Genomic DNA, 6,936 nt, shown 5'->3' with positions numbered 1-6,936 from the left:
TTCAATACAGCACAAGAGAACAAAACCGAAATTGTTGAAGAAATTGTGTGCTAAAGGACTTTTTTACAAAGCATTTCATGCCACAAAAGCTAAAAGAAAGGCCTGTAGAAAGCTGGCGTCTACCCAGCAGCACTGGGGATTGAACCCAGCGCCGTCCACATGCAAGGCACATGCTCAAACTTCTGGGCCACTGCCTAGCAAATATAGGCAGTCTTACAATTTTATTTGTTAGGGTAATTGATAGCTCAAGCAGTGTACTTTTTTTGAAGGAAAAAAAATTTGTACCAGTTGCCTTATGAGAGTAACGTACATAAACATTTCACTTCTTGTCAAGTACATGTAGATGTTGTGGCACTAGTGATGTTGTTAAGGGGCAAGCAAGATTAGCCTTGCATTGAAAATTGCGGAGTTGGTCCACCTGTATCACATAGTCTGCAAAAAAATACAACTCCTAGCATTGCTCTATCACAAAAGGAAATGTGTTTGTGGAAATGTCGAGAACAGCCTCGTCACGTCAAATAATATTTACTTCTCTTTCCCTGAAATCAAATACCAACTGATCCTTTAGAAATGACACAGAGTATTTTATGTGCTGCATGGGACCCTTGTTTTGCTGAAGGGAGAGAGAGACTAATGAATACAGGAGAGGTCTGCTTGGTTGTTAGCCCAGCTTGCTACTCCAGGTGAGGGTGAAAGAAGAGAAGATGAGAAGAAGAGGGTGAAAAAGAGAGGAAAAGGAAAAAAATAAAGGGTGAAAAGTGAAATAAAGCATAGTCAATACTCACGCACTCACAAACACACATAATTATCAAAGTGTGTCCACCAACCCATCTCCCTAAGAAAAACTAATGCTTTTGTCCTTTGCGCAGCCAAAGCCACATCACTCCAGGGTCCAAAAAACTGCTCCAGGTGCACAGGGCCATCCTGACGGAGTCCTAAAGCACTTAACAGTACCTTGCAATGGTCAATAAAGGTTTAGCAGCAGCAGATCAAGTGTTCAAGATCTCCGCGCACACCACATGTCAGGCACAGAGGGCTACTTGATGCACCAATTTTATGAACATGGCATTTAGTGAAGGGAACGTCCATGCGGATTCAGTGCAGGCAATTGCAATCATGTATACAGTCTAGCCCGGTTATAACGAAGTTGGCGGGAATCGGAAATCACTTCGCTATATCCGCTATTTCATTATATAGGGACTACGAAAAAAAAATTCTAACATCGGCATACCGATTTATTGCCGCTGAAAGAAGTTGTCCAGCGTCCCCTACAACGCATACAACATCCATACAACAGCATACTTCGCTCCCTTGACGTTCCCTTGAGTCTGCTCTAGGGAAGTCATGTGTTCACAAGATGCGACAGAGTTTTGATAATCAATTGGTTAGGCTGGCTTCAGCCGGGTTCCCTGGTTCGGTCGTGACACAGGTTGCCGAAAGCCTCCTACGGAAGTTGAAGAAGAAGGTAGTAGGAGTAGGGGAGGAGGTCCCTCGAGGAGAGGTGAGACCGGTGGCTGTGCCGTATGTGCACAAGTTGGCCCACAACCTGAAGAAGGTTGTGAGTAGGCATGGGGTGCCACTCGTTTTTACCGCCCACCAAAAGCTCGGAAGCATTTGCTCTCGAATAGCCAAAAGAAAAGAAAAAGTAAAATAAAGTGGCTGCGGTACCAGGCATGGGCGACCGTTCACGAAATGTGCGGTAGGGGTTGTGTACGAAGTTCCCCTCTCCTGCGGCAGTTCCTACATCGGACAAACCGGGCGATGTGTCAATGAGCGGATCAGAGAACACCAAAGAAATGTAGAACAAAATAAAGATGGCCCCCATTTACCCATGCACATCAGAACCTGCCCGTCGCGCACTTGTGAACCGTGCTTTTCTGATGTGCGGATTTTGGCAGAGTAGTGTGACAAAAGCCAGAGAACTGATAGAAGCATTCCATATCGAAAAGAGGGGCAACTTGTGCGTCAGCGAAACGTCGATAAACCTGTATAAGGCTGAAAAAGCGTTTTTTGATCACTGCTTATCCTCATGAAGCTGAATGTCTTCCTTGCGCATGCGCCGACAGTGACATATATGTACGTGTCTTCTGCACATTAAATCAGTTGTGAGTGGCGCTCTGTCTCGTCTTTCTTTCTTCTCCTGTGTGTATGTGTGCTTATGGTTTGGCGCCTTTGAATTTAATTATGAATAACTACCAACTAGCCCAAAAACAAGTTCTTCTAACAGCATACAACGATCCGCGATAACGATACAAATGAGCCACGCTTCCAACATGCACAATGCTGCCGCGCTTTCTCCCTGCCTTGCGCACCGCGGCACCGACATAAAACAAAGCGCGCGCTGCCACACCTCCTGCAGACTGCAGTCCAGCCGTGGCGCCGACTGCCTGGTAGAAATAGAGAACCGCGATTGGCCAAGACGGCCGCTCTCTGCGACGTCGTCGAAAAAAAAAAAATCGTCTCTGTTCTTTTTTACATTTTTCCCCTGCGCGGCGTGCTCTACCGCTCTACGCCGTGACGCCGTTCAAGGACGGCGCAACACGAGGCCGGCGTGCCATGCGATGCAGTGAAGCAACCTTTCGCTCCGCAGGAGAGCAGACGACGCCACGAAAGGACGCCGTCAGCCGATTTTGCTCTTATTTTCGCGGAAAAAATCGCCTCAAGGACGCAAAAATGTGTTGATTGGCAGATTGTTTTTCGGTTGGTATTATATCTCTTTGTTATATCCGCTGACACGCACTTATTTACTTCGTTAAAACCGGACCCAAAATGTATTGAAAATGCAAAAATGGGAATTGGAAATTTAAATCCCTTCGTTATAACCGCTATTTCGCTATAAGTGGCTTCGTTATAAACGGGCTAGACTGTATTTAAATTGCGTGGCATGCGGAAGTCACAGGTTGGGTTGATATGAAGAAGGGGTCTACATTGACACTGTGGATCACACCAAAAAGAGCGTTGCATCTGCCAGCATTTAGTAGCCAGAAGACTCATGCCATCACAACGAGAAAAGGGTACGTGTGGGAGCAAGGATGTGTCACCATGTGCCGACCTCGCTGCACCGTCAGCATGGTCGTTGTTTGCGAGGCTGGAGCGAGCGGGTAAACACTGCAGCACAACACGGTGACGTAGCTGACAGGCCTCGGTGTGCAATCTGTTCAAGTCATCGACGATGTGCTCCTGAAGGCTTCGTGATGACTTTATCGATTGTAGTGCAGTGCGAGAGTCACTGAAGATAACCCACGCTGTTGGCAGTTGTTGCAGAATGTAAGTAAACGCTGCTCTTAGAGCAGCCAGCTCGGTAGAAGTCGTCGAGTCGCTGTAGTTGTGGTGCACAATGACGGAGTCTAGGCGCCAATTGCTGATGAGATGGAAGTGTAAGAGCCATCAGCATAGATGTGGCGGTGCACACTGTAGCAACCATAAATGCGCTCAAGAGCAAAGTACTCAAGTGCAGGATCAGGGGTGTTTGTTTTTATTTTAATGCCAGGGACTGTTGTCCTGATGTGCCATGCTATACTCCGTTTCATACATAGCTGTCAACGCTGCCAAAGGTACGAAAGTAGTCCGCTGCAAAAGCATGCAAAATGTATCCGTCCGCCTCGCGTCGTGGCCGAGTGCTACGAAGCGCGCGCCTGTGTGCTCATTTTACAAAGGGCCTAGGTTCGACTCCCGGCTCAGGTGTTTTTTTATTATTTTTTTTATTTCTCTTAAAAGATTCATTAGGTAGAAACTCGAAACTGTCAAACTCTAATACCTACTTTGAAAAACACAGCGCTGTTTACTTGTCTCGAAGGGAAAAGGCGGTGTAGTGTACGGCATACATACGATGTAACTTGAGTCGGATGGCGTTGACTGCAAAGCTGTCATATTTAACACTGCTAGAGCTAGATATGGTCATCTTGCTAGGTCGTTTTTGCGGTGATCTTATTCCAGTAGCGAGACCTTCCTTCTTGAACCTCGCAACTGTCCGAGGGCTCACCCCGATCATCTCGCCCACAGTTTCGAGAACTTCACGCACTTTCTTCTCCGGGAAGCGCTTCCTTACGCTAGAGTAAACGTTGACAATAACCTGCTTGGAGTCTTTCGAAATTTTCGGAGACTTCAGCTTGGAGAACAGGCGAGCAGGAGATGTTTTTGAAGCCGCAGTGGGCGAAGAAAACAAGCGAGTAGGCGATAGCGGTGCCATTTTCGCATACTCGGAAACCGAAAGACGAAAGCAGACGACATCGCCGGCCGGCCTAGCTGCGAAAACCTGATACAGGAGGAGCCGAAAAAAAAACCAGAAAACTAAGGCACTCTGTTTTGAAGAACATTAAAGAAAAGGCAATCTTTTTGCAAAATAAAACACCATTATCATTATACTGCAATATCAACCAACATTTACTTTAATTTTGAGTTCATTACTCTTTTCACTTTCGACGCACTACATTACGATGCGGACGAGGAGCGCGAACAGGCGCCGCAGCCTTGGCTGCGTTGACAGCTATGTATGAAACGGAGTATATGTACCTCAAATCAAGAAGAAGAAATGGGCTTGGGCAGGGCATGTAATGCGAAGGCAAGATAACCGCTGGTCCTTAAGGGTAACGGAGTGGATTCCAAGAGAAAGCAAACGTAGCAGGGGACGGCAGAAAGTTAGGTGGGCGGATGAGATTAAGAAGTTTGCGGGGATACAGTGGCGGCAACTGACAAAGGACAGGGTTAATTGGAGAGACATGGGAGAGGCCTTTGCCCTGCAGTGGGTGTAGTCAGGCTGATGATGATATGTACCTCTAAGATGGGGAGGAGGTTATGACAGAGTGCTGGTAGTTTTATGGAAGAAGGTCAGAAATCAGAAACTTCCTCTATGTAGTACTCTGTGAATGGATGGTTAAGTACACGAGCCACAAACCGCACCTCGGCACGAAGGAATTCCGCCTTACTGGTTGCTTATTGGTTCAGGACTTAAATGAATCCTCAGTGGAGAACCTGTTGCTTTACATGCGACTAGGAGTGTGCTAGACTGGGTCTGGATTAATGATAGCCCAGCAGCACAACTTAGTGCCAAAAAATAGCCTACACTTTGGATGATTGCAGCCATTTAAACCCAAGTGCCGGCCATTTATAGCTTATTAAACTGTGCAGCCATTCTACTGTTATTTACAGTCAACCAACAGCTGTATGCAAATGAATGTCACATTTCCATGTTGGTGCAATTCCATTTCCGTGGACCGGCTTGAACATTGAGACACGGACGTTGAATGACAAACAGGACAGACCATTGACCTTTAGCTTTAATGAAGATAGACCAAGCAGGACATATACACATAATGTAGTGTAGGCAGTTGATAAAGATTGTTACATCCTTTATTGCTGGTGGCAGGGTACAGACTGGCGGGAAAGCCGCCAACACGTGACACATGGTAACTCAGGGTTGCTTGGCCCTAAAGATTGTCCCGCTATAACACTCCTCCCCCCTACGTCACGAAGTCCTTCAGATACGCAGGGCGGCTGCGTTAGCACTGTGGTCGCTGGACTTGAAGGGAAGCACTCTCTTCACGGTCCTCACCACAGGAAGCAGATTCAGTACTGGGCGCTGCAGCCTCCTCCAGTCTTTCTCCTTGGTCCCGTCTTCCAGGGTCCTCTGGGCTTGAAGGAATGCCAAGCCCGGAACACCCTGCCGGGGAAGCAACCAGCGGTTCCCCCTGTTCACACATTTCAGAAGTGGAACTGTCCAATGCGTAGCTGGCAGAACGACTTCTGAGTTGGTCAACATGACGTCTCCATCGACGACCGTCCTTGGTGACGACCAAGTACGACACTGGTCGTGTGACAGCATCCACAATGCCCGGCAACCACTTGGGCCCATAGAGATAGTTGCGCACAAACACTCGATCCCCCACATCAAACAGTCGCACTGCCTGGCTATGGCGCTGCATCACCTGCTCTTGTTTCTGCTGCACACCGGACTGCAGGTCAGGATGCAGACGCTCTAACACAGTTGAAAGTTTCCTGCCCATTAGCAATTTGGCCGGGCTCTTGCCTGTTGTAGCATGAGGCAGGATATGCTGGGTCATTAAAAACCTAGCCAGACATGTGTCGATATCGCCTCCAACCATTCGCTTGAGTACTTCCTTGGTTTCGCGCACCATGCGCTCTGCTTGACCATTCGAAGAAGGGTGATATGGGGCAACGGTCACATGTCGGATTTGATTTCGGCACATGAAGTCTCTGAACTCCTCCGAACAAAAGGCAGTTCCATTATCAGAAACAAGTTTCTGGAATGCCATGAGTAGCAAAAAGGAAACGAAGCTTCGCACAAACTGCAGCTGCCGACATGGAATTCATCCGGCACACTTCCAACCACTTTGAGTGACAGTCCACCACAATGAGGAAGACTTTGCCTAGGAAGGGCCCAGCAAAATTTATGTGTAGTCTTGTCCAAGGACGCTTGGTGAATTCCCAAGGGTGAATCTTTGCAGCTGCTGGCGCAGACCTGGATTCCTGACAACGTGCACAGTCTCTCACCTTCTGCTCAACATCTCAGTCGATTCCTGGCCACCACACGGCTCCTCTGGCAAGCCCCTTCATCTTGACAATTCCTGGATGAGCTGTGTGAAGAATGTCCATGACATACGGTCGAGCTGGCTCTGGAATGATCACACGACTGCCCCACAGCAAACAACCTTGGTACACCGACAGTTCATGCTTGCGGCTCACAAACGCTGCAAACTCTTCTGGCAGCTTGCCCTCTGGCCACCCATGCTGCACCCAATTGCAGACTCTAGCCAACAGCTTATCCCTTGACGCGAATCTTGCCACCTTCCTAGAGCTCCATGCTACTTCCGGCGCCATTTCCAGCATTCCTACTTCCCAAAGACGCTGCTCCTCTTCCTCTGCCCTACTGGCTCTCAGTGGTAAACGACTCAATGCATCAGCATTGGAAAGCTTCTC

Source organism: Amblyomma mixtum, chromosome 3, assembly GCF_055824585.1.
Source record: "Amblyomma mixtum isolate Tamu chromosome 3, ASM5582458v1, whole genome shotgun sequence".
NCBI lineage: Eukaryota > Metazoa > Arthropoda > Arachnida > Ixodida > Ixodidae > Amblyomma > Amblyomma mixtum.
This window is presented reverse-complemented; position numbering follows the sequence as displayed.